Below are 16,750 nucleotides of genomic sequence, written 5' to 3' on the forward strand. Positions count from 1 at the left end.
CGGCTTTGAAACGGTTGGTCCCCGAAGATTCCCCAGAATTTTTTTACTGAAATTAATTAATTTTTTACTAGCAATATTACATTATGAATGGTATGAATTTATGGAGATGTGTCCCCGCCGTCAGGTTGGCCGAACGTCCAACTGATGCACGAAAGTCGTGTTCATATTCTTAACTTTACCTAATCAGCGAAACTTAGGGGGAGAATACCGATCTGTAGATTTGGTATCATATCATGAATACGAAAGACTTATTGGTGGTTGGAGTTCCTATATAATTAAAAAAAAATGATAATTCTTCAGATTTCTTAGGCTTTTAGGAGTAAAATCAAATGGAATGATTTTTCATACAATGTTTTTTGTCTTTTTCATCTCCATTTCTTTTCCTTCTGTCATTTTTTTTTCTCTTTCGTAATGCAATTTGGAGTTCATTAATTTTTTTAATCCTCCTAGATTTTACCATTACATTTTCACTATATTATGATTTTCACATATGTGATCTATTATCTTCTTTTACATATGTACAAGGAATTATTTAATTTTTTATTTTTTATAGTTTTAAAAAATGTTGATATATAATAATTCTAAGTAAGGCTCTTTGTTATTGTTATTATGCAAAACATTAATTATATAGCAAATTCAATGTAATAAAAAATAGATATTTCCTAAAATATAAATAGTTAATTATTTACAATTAAGACAAATAATTTAAAGGTAAATAGGAGTTAAAGGATCGTTTAAAACTATTTATACAAGATTTGTTTTCTCAAAAAAGTATTAAATCTAATAATTGTTAAATTGAAAAAAGTTCTAAAATTAATGAGCAATGTTTGATTGTATAAAAAATAAGTATTTATTATAACTATTGATAAGTATCGTCTAAATATAAAATTTCATTAAATGCTGCATTTGGGAGCATGGATTTGGAACATTAAATTTGTATTTGGCTGGATTTGAAAAGTTTTAAGTACAATTTTATATTACATTTTATTCAAATTCAATACAACTCCAAATCTAAAATATATCCAAACATTGGTCAAGTGTTGTACGAATTTAAAATTTTGAATTTGAAAATAATTGTAGATACCACATTTTGTCTGAGGTTTTATCTAGCAAAACTTTAGGATTCCTTTTTGTTTTGTTTTTTTAATTAGTGACTCTTGGTTTAATTGGTGTCCCATCTAAGGGCTTGTCTTAAGTGTGGTCTCTCATTTCACTCGTCGTCACAACATGGTTCGAGTATGCATACATGGGATCATTTTACAATAATTTGCTCTTCATTGATACAATCAAAAATATATTTTAACAAAAAAAAAAAAAGAATACGTGGAAAAGGAAAATAAGAGCAGCTTCTGCCAAGGAGAAGGAAGCAAAAAAGGCAGCAAGGAGCTATTGAAGGTCAAAGAGAGGAAGCTGAAGAAAAGAAAATTCAAAAAGAAGAAGAAATTGCAGAAAATTTGGAGAAAGTGGTGGATTGGGAAGCCTAAGAGGTAAGTACCCCAATACATACTCTCCTTTTTAAACCAATGCATAATTTGTTATGATAGAATGAGTCAGATTAAATGTTGTAGCATGATAGAATCAAATGCATGATTGATTAAATGAAAAGTGTAATTCTTAAAAAAAAGACAAAAAACTAAAGCTGATTTTGCAATAAGCCCCCTTTAGTCTCCTAAAAAGAACCTAAAATCCCGCCTAAAGCCCACCTAACTAGTCAACGATCTGCCTCCAACCACCCGCACTAGTCACCATCTACCACGTGGCAAGTGACATCATGCTGACTTCATCCTGCCATGTGTTACCCATCTAGATTTCAAAGAAATAAAATATAAGCCACCTGTTGACTGCCACGCGTCACCAGATGGTTGACACATGGCATCCCTAGTTGTTTTCTCATATCTACTTGTCTCACTAGATGGTTGACACATGGCATCCCTAGTTGTTTTCCTGTATCTACTGGTCTCACTTGATCTAAGTCAACCCGGTTTGATTTCGATCAACTCAAGGGACTTGGTTCAAATCAGTTGAACCAATTTGAATTCCTAAACTACTCCAATTTTTTATTTAATATTAATTTATTTTTAAATTCAAAAAAATTTAGGGAAAGGTAAAAAAAATCAGGAAAATTGAAAAAATAGAAAAAACAAAAACAAAAATTCTTTGAGTCATTTTTGACTCAGGGGACCAAAAAATGAAAAAAAAATCCCTAGAAATTTTGAAAAATTACAAAAAATAAAATAAAATAATTCTTGAAACATCCTTAGAAAATTCTAGAAAAATTTTTTGGAAATTTGGTGAGTGTTTTGGGAATCATTTTTACTTGAATTTGATGCATTTGCACGATCATTGTACATGTTTAATGCTTGCATGCATCATGTTTTGTGTGTGTGTGTGTGTGTGCATGTGTGTGACCCAATGATAAAACAAAGGGTAAAGAAATGTTTCAGACCTCATTTATATCAATTATAAGGGAGGTTTATCTAATAAAACCTCCTCTTTTAGAGGTTTTATTAGTCATTCATAAACCACACTTGATTTTGCATTCTCTCTTAGAATTTCAAAGTTCATTGGATTTTTTAGGAGTTAATTAAGGATCATCTAATTCGATTTGAGCTAATTTATAGTTAGTTAGGTGTCATTTGTTGAACGGGTGTGTACGTAGTGTTAATACCTTCTCCTCATATAAGCAAATTAAGACTACTAGTTGTTTGGCCTTAAGATTAGTCTATGGACTAACTTGTTGGGATTGGTGTATTCCCAGGAGGGGAGTGAATTAAGTATTTAAAAAATTCTTCTCCTAGGTTTAGTTTTAATCACAAGCAGTCTAGCACAACCTAGGGTCCGTCTAAGCAATTACAAAACCCAACACAATTTAACTAAGCAAATATTTAAAGCAGATATAGCAAACTCAGTATTTCTCAATCATTCACAATATTTAAAACATTCGCACATTCATAATAAATTTAAATATAGGCTTGCATGTGCAAGAAATTAAGTGCGAAAACTTTAAAGTGAAGGGAAGAGAAAGCGAACACAAGATATGTTCTCGGGGTTTGGCCAATACTACCTATGTCCCCGCCTCAAGCTAAAGAGCAAGAGGATTCCACTAACTTTGCACACTTACGGGTGGAGCGTCACCGATTACAATACCCTTTATCACTCGGCAAGGGAATACTCCATGTTAGACTAAAGAGCTGACCCCAACCTTCACAATCACACCTTAGATAGGTGCTCCTAATTTTCTTAATCGGGTCTAAACCATCTGGTACTTTCTTAACCGAGTCTAAGCAATTCGGTGCACGTTACAAGCTAGTGCAACCCTCTTTCAACCACACATCGGGAATAGAACGAATATTCAATAATATTTGTGTACAAATAAATTTCTTCTTGTACAAGCAAATGATGTACAATAGTAAGCACGATATACTCACAAATGATGGGAGATTAAGCTCAAGTGAGATCTTGGTCAAGTGTATATCAGCTCTCAAAAGTATGCATACACCAATGCAAGTGTGTGAGAGCAAGATTTTTTATTTTAAACTAATAACTTCACTATGTGTATAATCAAAGAGTCTTTAAACCCTAAGCCAGTATCTCAACAATATTTCTCACATATAAAGTACAGTAGATATTAGGATTAAAGCTTGCAAAAACTTATTTCTCAAAAAGCACTAAGAAAGCTTTTGAATCTTGCAACTAGAATGCAAAGACTAACAAGCAAATAAAGAGTTTTTCCCAAGTAAATATTTATGAGGGAAATACAATGGGACGACTCAAGCTCACTCTCAAAATTCACTATTCAACAAAAGCAATGGAAGAGTTTGAGCTTTGAAGTATGATATGGAATGCTAAGGATTCTCACAATAACATATAGTCAACCTTGCTTCAAGATGCAATTAAAGTGCAAATGAAGAAGGTGAGAATAATATGATCTCTTTGAAACTAAGTAGGCAAGTAATAATATGAAGGAGATTATGAATATAGCTTGAATATGAATGAAGATGAAGAAATAACACTTAAAAAATTTTAGAGAGAAAAATTGATAATCAAAATGCTAATCTATGTTTGAACCAACTAATCAATGGGGTATATATAGACACCCCAAGTATTTTGACAGTTAGGGACATAGTGGTCTTTTTGGAAAAGATTAATAGAAAAATTAATTACGTTAAGCACCCAAAAAAAATGTCAACTCGAAAGGTTCGGTCGGCTAAGGGAAACCTTCGGTCGATTGTCCTTTGAATATTTAAAGGAGACACGTAGGGTCGGTTGATTGGCCACATAGCTGGTTGGCTGATTTCTCAGTAATTTTCAAATTATTTTGAAGGTTCGATTGGCCGAGCACATAGCCGGTCGGCTAAGCCAAAGGTGAAATCCCAACTTACGTAGGTTCAGTCGGCTAAGCTCTTTAAGTATAAAATTGTTCGGTAGATCGAGGCTTCACAGCACATGCCTCACGTGCAGGTTCGGTAGACCGAGTCATTTAGTACATAAGGATTTAGTCGGCCGAGCCAAGTTACAACTTTGAGAAATTGTCTTCTTTTTGGCCTTATAGTTTCTTGTAAGTGTTTAGCAATTTTGGTAAGGGATTTTCCAGGAAAGTAATGTGTTCCCTAAGGTCAATATATGGTTGAATTTGAGCTGCCATTCCCATCATATATGAATGCATTATTACAGACCCAAATAAATGCATAATGCAAATGAAAGTGTTTTCATTCTCTACTCTTTATGACGCCAAGCAATATCCTTAATGAATTGATCTTTCAGCTCCTTATGGCTTTGACAGTACCTCCACTCTTTGTCCCATCCAAGAAATATCTGTTCAAGTACTAGATGCACAAATAAGATACCTTGGATTTGTCATAATCAAAATGGGATATAACCCATAAGGTCAACAATCTCCCCCTTTTTGATGATGACAAATGGAAAAGTAAAAATGGGTACAACCCAAGAGGGCTCGCCCTGAGAATATGCATACATGAAACACATATACTAGTTCAAGCATATTCAGAACAGAAGACATTTTAAAGATATGCATATATTTGTCATGCAAGCTCTGATGCTAAGAAAAATAAAAATAAAAAGTATGCCTAGTTTTTGTTAGAACACTTCTCCCCCTTTTGACATCAGCAAGAAGAGGCTAACAAGAATATTTCTTAGATAGTAAAGTTGTTTTAAAAATAATCAAAGCCCGAAAGAAATGATTTAGAAGAAATTCCCTCTTTAAGATGCTTCATTGAGTGCAAGGGATTTGGTGTCATGGCGTTGCTAAGAAAAAAACTTTAAAACATAAAAATTAAGCAAGCAACACTTTCCAGAAAAGGAAACCATATGGATCTAAAAGATAGGCAATTCATATGTAGGATCATATGGCATAACAGATGATTGTGGCAACACAATATATTTTAATTTAAAGTTTTCAAAACAAACAACACATTTGAACACATGCCACAATGAATTTAGAACAGTTCTAAGCCAATATTATTGGTGAGCATGATATGATAGAAATTTAATTTTGGATGCTCCGTTTATCGATTTGGATCCTAACTTAGATGAAATAACTGCTAATACTAGTCAAGGATATATTTCACTTGGAGTGCTAAGCAGTATAAGTGATCATTTTGAAGTCTTTTAACATAACTATATTGGATATTGATTAATTCATTTCAAACATTGCAACCAGTATAGTCTCCCTATAGATCACACATGCATTAGAAAAGATATATTAAGGCATACAATAATGATCATAACCGAGAACAATCCATATCAATTCATTAAACTTAAAGTGCAGGATATGATCTTAGGGTTTTTCAGAAGAGCCTAAATATTCAGAAGTGAAATGATACAAATGAGACCTTTATGCTCTTACTTCAAGGAATGGAGCTTAGCTACCCTAAGTATTCAATGATCATGCAAGGACAAAATTTAAATTTTCATTTAATTTTCACTCATCCTTTCAAAAATATTTTAACATTAATTTTATCATAATCATTTTTGTACATGGTTTTGGTTTGGGGAAATTTTACAAAATTTCGGCAGCATGTCATTTGTAAATTAGACATTTTCCTATAAAACTTATACCTAATAGGTTCAAAAAAGCAATTTAAAATCAAATTTAAACATACGAGAGCCTATATCCACTACCAGCATGCAAATCACAAAGTGGTGCATCAGCCATGCAGTTTGCGTTTCCAGATTAAGCATGCATTTCAATAATTCAAATATATACTATCCAACAAAAGATATAATCATAAGGCAAGCAATGGGTAGTAAGCTGAAGTGCTGATCTCAAAAAAAAAAAAAGAAAATGGCATAAAAATATAATCCTAAGAGCATTTTAATTATGGGGTCATGAAAAGAAAAATGCTCCCTCGGAGTTATGCATTTATCCATCTTATGTCTTTCTTTCATCTTCAAGTTCAATAACCAAGAGTTATAAGATTTTTAATGAAGTTAGCTTAGCTTTGAGAGCTTTGACTTAGAGGACCAAAAAGTCGTACACAATATTTCTCAAGGTCATAAGCATGAATCTGTCTCTTTTCTTATGATTTTCAAAACGGGTGAGGCAAAGTACAAATGGCTTTGGAATTTTATTGAACTTGCATAGGCTTCTTTGAACTTTGCATTTTTATAAAGATTGAAACCTAGTGCAATATTCTTAGCCATTTGACATCATGTGAAGCTCTAAAAGATTTGACTTAAAGTTTGAGAGCTTGTGAAGGGAGTTTGAATAAACACTCTTTGAAAATTAAATCACTATTGGGTACATAAGAGTATTTCGGATAGGCAAGACATTTTTCAGGATAAACAATCTAAAGATATTGTCGTAATTGCTTTAGCAAAGAGCATTAAAGAGTATATGAATTTTGATTGTAGCTCTTTGGTGATTGGAAAGTATCCTTTAAGTATGATCACTATTTTGAGCAAGGATACGAACCATGGAATAGGATGAAACTTTATTGAATGTCATCGTGGTTGGTAATAAGTTCCTATGGAGGAGAAGGTGAACCAACATTAGAGAGTTTTTATAATTTAAGCACATAGGGAAATTTTTATTATAAATGGATGAAGATTTGATTCCCGTAGTGGATGTCTCTAATTTGATTAACAAGATATCTTTTACATAAGCACTTGTAGAATAGGAATTTATGATCATTAGTGCTTAAGTCTAGAGCAATGACTGCTACTTGTTTAAGGCTTTTAAGTTCAAGGATGAGTTTAGGATTAAATGATATATAGTGTGAGATAGATTCCCTAAACCACAAGCTTATGCGATGGACTATGTATGCTTAACTTAAGATTTTCATATTTAAGTGTGAGTTAAGAAATAAGAAATATATATCAAGCACAATTGCCTTGTCCATTTTGAAGTGGATATATACTAAGGTTTTGTATGTTAGGTTTGAACCGCTTCTTAAGCCTGCAGTCATTACACTCGTACACCTAGGAACTAAGGATGGACTAAATGATTATGTAATTTAAATCTTAATCTATTCATCTTTTGGTTCTGAGAGGTCTTCCTTCAAGATCACCTACATCATTTTCTTATTTAAGCCTCTGGCACTCCTAAATTTATACGTGTATTTAATGTGCCCTTTCTTTCTAATGTATAAACAAGTTTTATATGCTCGTGAAAGATTATGCTTATTTAATCTTCTTTTACTCATTAAGGCATTTTTATGACTGTGGGATTTATAATATGAACCCTTTTTCAAAGATTTATTTCTTTTATTTCCTAAGGGTTTATCGTCTTCCATTTCTCCCTCCAAACAGATAATTTTCAATATTTTTCTTAATTTTTTTCTTCTCTAGAATGGCATGATGCTCTTTTAATTCTCTCAATTATTTAGTCATCCTTTTATTTTCATTCTTCAAGAACATTTTATGTTTAGACACCCTAACTAGAAACTTATGCATTTTAAGTAAAACATTTTCTAGTTCAACAACAAAGGGCATGCTTTCATTTTTACAATTATTACATGATTCAGCAAAATTTTCACAATGGGCATTAGAAGATTTATCACATGATAGGTAATATGAATCTACATATGAATCGTCAAATTAATTATCAACAGTATTATCACAAGAATTAATAGATGATTCTACATATGATGTATAACAACATTCAACACGAACCATCTATAAAGGTAAAGTTAGAATCATATACTTCTTCATCTGTTAATACTATTTGCCCATGATTTGCCATTGCCTGATCATTTGAGCTTGGAGGTTCTGGAGTGGCGATCTCCTTTTCCTGGGTCTCTTCATATCTCTTTTCCAACTCCTTCCATATATCTCTCGTAGAATTACATGTCATAATCTCAAGAAAGATATTAGAATTTAAAGCACGATACAACATATCCATGGCACTAGAATTAACTACATTAAAATCATTTTCATTCATTTGCAAGCAGTTTCCTCTAACAATCATTTGTTAGGCCCTCCAATCCATAGATTTTATAAATACGCTCATTCTAATCTTCCAGGTGGTGTAATCAACACAAGAAAATAATGGAGGCCTAGTGAATGATTGTCCCTCACCGAATGGGGATACACCAATATGAGTCATTGTGATCTTCAACACAAGCGGTTAAGCTTTTTGCAACGACGCATTAGTACCAATTGTTGGAATTGGTGTATTCCCAAGAGGGGGGTGAATTGGGTATTTAAAAAAAATTTCTCCTAGGTTCAGTTTTAATCACAAGCAATACAACACAACCTAGGGTCTGTCTAAGTAATTTCAAAACCAAACACAATTTAACTGAGCAGACATTTAAAGCAGATACAGGAGGCTCAGTATTTCCCAATCATTCACAATATTTAAAACATGTGCACATTCATAGTAAATTTAAATATAGGCAGACATGTACAAGAAAATAAGTATGGAAACTTAAAAGCTAAGGGAAGAGAAAGCGAACATAAGATATGTTATCAAGGTTCGGCGAATACTGTCTACGTCCCCGCCTCAAGCTAATAAACAAGAGGATTCCACTAACTTTGATCACTTACGGGTGGAGCGTCACCGATTATAATACCCTTTCCTTATTGGGCAAGAGAATACCCCAGGTTAGACTACAAGGCTGACCCCAACCTTTACAATCACACCTTAGATAGGTGCTCTTGGTTTTCTTAATCGGGTCTAAACCATCCAATACTTTCTTAACCGAGTCTAAGAAATTCGGTGCACGTTATAGACCAGTGCAATTGTTGACCTTATGGGTCACATCCGATTTTGATAATGACAAATACTTGTTGTATTTGATGGCTTTCAAGTGTATGTGCAGGTTTATTTTAGCAAATCAAGTAATGGCACATGAAAGCAAAACATAAAGACCCCGAAGATTAGTTTCATGTTGTAATTCATTTTATGTAATATGAGTCTGTAATAGTAATTAGGATATAAGGTTTGTGATAATTATCTGCATATCATGCATGTAGGTTTTGTAAGCTAAAAAATAATCATAGATTGATTGGATTTTTGGGACTATCTCAAAACGGCCCTTGAAAAGACCCTAGTATGACTCTAGGTCCCAACACTCATACACATATATTATACAAAATTGAGGAGTGTTAAAAATAAATAAAATTGAATAATACGAAAAAAATTGAGAGAGCTCGAGCTGACTTAGCTCTCAGGCGTCTGAACCATTTTTGTGTATACCTTCCATGGGCGCTCAAACCCTCTGAAAGGGACCCCTCACCAACTCAGGCTACTAAGGAATTTAGTTCAAAATAGGTCCCGGGCGACCAAACACATGCGTTTGGGCTACCAAACCTAGAACTGGGCACCCAAAATTCTGAACAAATGTTTTTGACTTTTGTTCGGGCTACCGAACTTTCACTCGGGCTTCCGAACTATTTTTAAGGGCTTTTTAAAATGTATCTGTTCGGGCGACTAACCTCGGTTTAGCCACTCGAACCCTGCCGGGTTAAAATTATTTTAACTGAGATAAACAAGGGTTAATGAGGGTTAATACTTCCTAAGAACTTTGGAACCATTCTAATAATACCCTGAAGGTCCCAAACGGTTATATTTTTTACCTTACCTATAAATATAGGCTCATTTGTGAGGATTAGCAATGATTAGAAAAAAATCATTAGTGGAAAATCCTCTTTTTTTCAAAAACTCATATTGCCCAAAATACTCTCAAATACTTATTCCCTTGATACATCTTAACATTATGAGAGCTTATTGAGTGGGCTGGTGCTTATTAGAAGTTGCTTATATACCCTTATTGTTTTTCTTGATTGATTGTCATTATTTTTGGGGAGTCAAGAAAGAGTTTTTCCACAGATTTTCTTTTTTGATAAATCTAGTGTTGGGAAAATCTCATTAGCTTAAGGATCTTTGCATTGTCGTTGCGAAGATTCCTATAGCTTGATTTTGTTGTGCAAAAATATTTTTCTACAAACTATATTATTCTTTCAAACAACTCTTGAGCATATTACATTGAAGAAAATATTTTTAGTTATTCTGAATATTTGCAGCATCTTTGAAACTCTGATTTATTATTGAGATTTGATATATACTGTTTCAAAGAAATAGCTTCATTAGAACACTCTTGAGCATATTAGTGATAATACCTTTTTGAGTATTGCTTGCACAAAATCACATCACTGAGCTTACATTTCCTATATTGTTGATGTGTGGTTGATTGAGTATACTGTGCGTATTGTAGTACATACCTTCTTAGTTTAGAAGCAAATTTCTGTGTACAAAAATTTTATACCATTTGTTGTATTCCAGGTGTGGGCTTGAAGAGAGAGACTGGCCTCGTTGAATAGTCCCGGACTAGCTTAGACCTAGTTAGGAAAGCTAGGTGCGTCATCTTGATAAGGAGTGTTGGTTGAGGTCAGCCCCGTTAATTGACCTAATCGTAACCACTGCCGCTCCACCTGTTAAGTGAGCTTTAGTGGAATCCTCGGGCTTGCGAGCTAGAGGCGGGGACATAGGCACAGTTGGCCGAACCTCGATAACATATCGTATGCCTATTTATATTTCTGCACTTTATATTTATTGCACGTGTATGTTATAGTGTGAATGATGCGCATCATTTAAATTTCCGCATATTATATTTATTGACCCGTTTGGGATTGCATAGAAAGACCCTAGGTTGTGATATTTTGGTAACATCTTATTTAACCTAGTAATAAGTTTTAAAAATTCCAATTCACCCCCCCTCTTGGGAATACACCAAAGCTAACAACATTCCTCTTCTGACCACACATTAGAAATAGAACGGATATTCAAGAATATTTGTGTACAAATAAATTGCTTCTTACACAAGCAGATGATGTACAACAGTAATGCACATTACACTTATAAATGATGGGAGATTAAGCTCAAGTGAGATCTTGGTCAAGTGTATATCAGCTCTCAAAAGTATGTATATACCAATGCAAGTGTGTGAGAGCAAGATTTTTGAGTTTAAACTAATAACTTCACTATGTGTATAATCAAAGAGTCTTTAAACCCTAAACCAGTATCTCAACAATATTTCTCACATATAAAGCACAGTAGATATTAGGATTACTATAGCGACCTGCTTAATTACCATTTTTTTTTATACAATAATATTTTACTTGCTCTGATACCATACTGGGGGTAAACCCAAACATTAACCTAAGCAGCGAGAAGCATAAATCACATAAATATAACCATATGAAAATATATACATAATACAAAAACTAATACCACTCAATACCAGAGTACTACATGTTTCCCAAAATATACACATATCACTGTTTTCCCAAAATACCCTCAACTAGCTAGGGTATACAAAAATCATTCCCAAAAATATACTCACTCTCCACTGATAGGGCACTACTGAAGCCTCTCTATCTACGAGCTTGATCTGTTCGCCTACCTAAATCACCTGAAAAATGATTTAACACTGGGATGAGCCAACGCTCAGTAAGACGAAATATGTTATTACTAGTGTGTGGCAAATGAGCTACTATATCATGAAAATCTATTTTCAAATAAACATGTATAACTGAATATATAAATAAAGTATAAGTGATAAAATCCACCACCCCTGTCCCTATTGCTTAACATAACAGTATTGGAGTTTATTATTCAAAATACTTCTACTATAAGTAAGTATGTTCCCTGTTTTTGCAAATCTATACATACAATAACTGAAAATGTTCCCTGTGGATATCTGTGTGTCATGACTTACCCCCTCATGACAACGTTGTGCGGCCCGTAGGCGGGATTTACCTTGGCTGGCCAACCAGGAATAAATCATTATACTCCATTGGTCAATCTGCCCACCTCAACCCATATCTAGATGGGGAGCCTATCCTCTTCAAGGGCCTAGGTGATCGACCTTACCACGTATTATCTAAATAGGTGGTTGCACTCATAAAGAAACATAATATCTGTAGCAACGGTACCGTCCTCTGTAACTACATAGTCCAATAGGGTATGATACTATATAATGTATTTCTATATACAACTATCTAATTTACCATGATTCTGGAATAATTGAAATAACCATGATACTGCATAAACTGTATTGTAATTCATACGTCGTAATACTGAGAACTGTATAATCATAATACTGAAACTACATAATCATAATACTGATATTCGTATAATCATGGTACTGAGATTCATAAAATTATGGTATTGAAATATCGTAAAATCAGAATACTGAAATATCATAAAACATATTTTCGTACTATATTCATATTCACAAGCCACACAATGCTATAATATATAATTTTCATCATTTAATAATCTGTATAATATTGTTAAAATACCTAGCATAGCATATTTCCCTTACCTGACTACTGGAAAGTCCCTATGGTATACTAGACTAACACCCACAGGGCCTCCTACAAAACACCTTGAAAATAATATTTGCCAGAACATAATATCAGTATTTCTCCGCCTACATCATTTCTTATAACTACCTTAAGGCCAAAAATAGGCTAAAAGGCCTTACCTTGAATTCGGGATGAAATCCCACTCAATCCCATCGACGATCCGCCCTAGCAAACTTGAAGAGAATTCCGCCAGGAGTGTCGTGGTGGTTTCAGATTGTTGATCCGGTGATTGGAGGGGCCGAAATTGAAAAGAGAAGGGAGAGAGTGACGTAGAGAGAGAGAGAGGGGAGAGAGAGAGAAGCATTGAAAGTGAATAAAAATCCGATTTTTAGCTATTTATAGGGCCAGATTCGTCGATGAGACACGTCACTTCGTCGATGAATCCTTCAGTAAATTCATCGACGAAACCCTGTATTCGTCGAAGAAATTCAGAGCAGCCCAAACCATCTCTTGGTATTTTCTCGTCAACGAAATCCTGTGTTAGTCGACGAAATCCTTAAGACCTTCATCGACGAAACCCTGTGTTTGTCGACGAGGTCTAGCAATTTCTTGAAATTTTTATTATCTCCAAAATGCAATCGCGTTCGTCGATGAAGTCTACGGCCTCCTTCTGTTTCTGTTTCTATTTCTCTCCCTCTTATTAATTAAATACTATTATTTTTTGGGTCACTACATTCTCCCCTCCTTATAAAATTTCGTCCTCGAAATTTACTATCTGTGTCTCTATCTATACTTCCATCATTCAGTAAAGAAAATGGTCTACTTATTTTATTACCTGCCCTCACTTATGGCGAAGGAATACCGTGGTTACATGGGTAGTTCTGGGAGATTACAACCTTAAAAGAAAATTTTCCCCAAAACCAAAATACTACCTAATCTATACTCTACATTACAATTACATTGGACTCAACAAAATAAAATTACCATTTAAGCATATACATTAATACTATAATTCATCAAATAAATAGGGATATTTCTGTCTAATTTCATCTTCAAGCTCCCATGAGGCTTCTTCAATCGCGTGATTTCTCCATAGAACTTTCACTAGTGGTATCCTTTTGCTGCGTAATTCTTGTTCTTTTCTATCTAAAATCTGTACTGGAGCTTCTTCATATGCTAAAGCCTCACTGACTTCCAATTTGGCGTGGCTAATGATATGGGAAGGATCTGGAATGTATTTCCGTAGCATAGAAACATGAAATACGTCATGAACTCGAAATAGCGATGGCGGTAAAGCTAGTCGATAGGCTACTGACCCAATCTTCTCAAGTATCTCAAAAGGGCCAATAAACCTAGGGTTCAATTTACCCTTCTTCCCAAATCTCAAAATCCCTTTCAATGGAGTTATTCTATGAAATACATTATCACCCACTTCAAATTCCAGTTCCCGGCGGCAAGTATCTGTATAACTTTTCTGCCGACTCTGTGCTGCACTGATCCTATATCGAACAAGTCGTACTTTATCACATGCTTACTGAATTATCACTGGACCCAAAACTCGCCTTTCGCCTACTTCATCCCAGAAAAGAGGAGATCTACATCTCCTACCATATAATACCTCATAGGGTGTCATGCCAATGTTAGCCTGATAACTGTTATTATAAGCAAATTCAACTAGCGGCAAAAACTGAATCCAGCTACCTCCAAAGTCTAGCACACAGGCACGAAGCATATCTTCCAATACCTAGATGGTTCTCTCAGTCTGATCATCGGTCTGAGGGTGAAAAGTCGTGCTGAATGCTAGCTGAGTCCCTAGTGCCTCCTATAGACTCCTCCAGAACCGTGATGTAAAACGTGGATCACGGTTCGAGACTATGGATACCGGCACTCCATGGGATCGAACAATCTCTTGTATGTAAATCTCTGCTAACCGGTTCATAGGATAGCTGACCTTAATAGGCAGAAAATGCGCTGTCTTCGTCAATCTATCAACTATCACCCAGATGGCATTCTGTCCATGCAATGCTGGCGGCAGCCCAGTAACAAAATCCATGGATATATGGTCTCACTTCCACTCGGGAATGAAAAGTGGCTACAACTGACCAGTTGGCCTCTGATGCTCAGCTTTAACCTGATGGCACGTCAAACACTGACGTACAAATTCTGCTATCTCCCTCTTCATACCACTTCACCAGAAATAATCCTGCAGATCCCTATACATTTTCATACTGCTAGGATGAAGTGTGTATAGAGACATGTGTGCCTCCTCTAAAATCGTCCTCCTAATGCTATCATCTTCAGGCACACACAATCTGGTGTGAAATCTCAGAGCCCCATCATCAGAAATACTGAACTCCTCCCCTGACCATCTTGTACTCTGGTTATCACCTCCACTAACTCTGGATCATCTCTCTAAGCAGCTTTAATCTTCTCATATAACATGGACTGTACAACCAAACTGGCCATAAGCGCCTGAGGATCATCCTCCACTAATTCCACACCAAGTCTCTCTAAGTCCATCTGAATCGGATGCTAAACTATTACTGCTAACTGTGCTGTGTCTTCTGATTTATGGGTCAGAGCATCAGCCACCACATTTGCTTTACCTGGGTGGTAACTGATGGTGCAGTCGTAATCCTTAATGAGTTCCAACCACCTCCTCTGTCGCATGTTTAGCTCTTTCTGTGTAAAGATGTATTTTAGGCTTTTATGATCAGAAAATATCTCACACCTCTCACCATAAAGGTAATGCCTCTAGATCTTCAGTGCATGTACAACCGCAGCCAATTCTAGATCATGAGTAGGGTAGTTCTTCTCATATTCTTTCAACTTCCTGGATGCATGCGCCACCACCCTACCCTGCTGCATCAGTACACAACTGAGCCCTTTCAAGGATGCGTCACTATAGATAACATAACCATTGCCTCCCGATGGAATCGTCAGAACTGGTGCAGTGATGAGCCGCTGCTTTAATTCCTGGAAGCTCTGCTCGCATTCTTCATCCCACTCAAATCTAGCATTTTTCCTAGTCAACCGCTTGAGAGGACCTGACAAGGCTAAAAATCCCTCAACAAAATGACGGTAATAACCTGCCAGTCCTAAGAAGTTCCTGACTTCCTGCACATTTCTTGGCCTAAACCAGTTTACCACCGTGTCAATCTTGCTGGGATCCATTGAAATACCATCTCCTGAGATCACATGACCTAAAAATGCCACCTTCTCAAGCCAGAACTCACACTTGCTAAACTTAGTGATTACGTTCAAAATATACTAGCGGTTATTGAAGTATAGATTGAGGTGTCGATCCCACGAGGAAGCATTTACAAAAAAATAAGTTGAAGAGAATCAAGTATTAAGGATAACAAGGCGTTGAGAATCCCTTCTATGCTTCGTAAATCTATTTCCTATTTTGATTCAATTTTATAACTCAACTAAAAGTTTCACGTCCCAAACCTTCAATCAGAAAGTATTTCTTTGAAGAACAAATGATCAACAAATGTATTTAATATGCATAAAACTCTTTTTTTCCTTGAGAACAAGAAGATGTTATCTTAGAGGTTATCCAAAATCGACAATATATCTACTAACAATATTGCAGTAAAAGATCAACCCATAAAATAAAACTATGATTAAAAAGAAATCGCATAAAGAAAGCATGACTAAATTTATACGAACTTGAAAACCATAATCTTTGGTTTAATTGAAACTAAAAATGATAAAGAGCTTCATGCATAAAAAAAAGATTACATTTATTAAACTTCAATTTGAATCAAAATAGAGAAGTAGAAATACTACACATAGAAGTTCATCTCTAGCCTTGTTAAGAACTCTAGCCTAACTTACAATTCATCTCACAAACTTGAGAGAGAAGTTCTTCAACAATTTTTGGGAGAATAATGGTCAGAATTTCGTGTCCCTAGAGCTCTCTCAAGGTTTCCTTTTATAGGCATCACTAGCACCTTATGCAAGTATGAACACA

Source organism: Malania oleifera, chromosome 11 (genome assembly GCF_029873635.1).
Source record: "Malania oleifera isolate guangnan ecotype guangnan chromosome 11, ASM2987363v1, whole genome shotgun sequence".
NCBI classification, from domain to species: Eukaryota; Viridiplantae; Streptophyta; class Magnoliopsida; order Santalales; family Ximeniaceae; genus Malania; species Malania oleifera.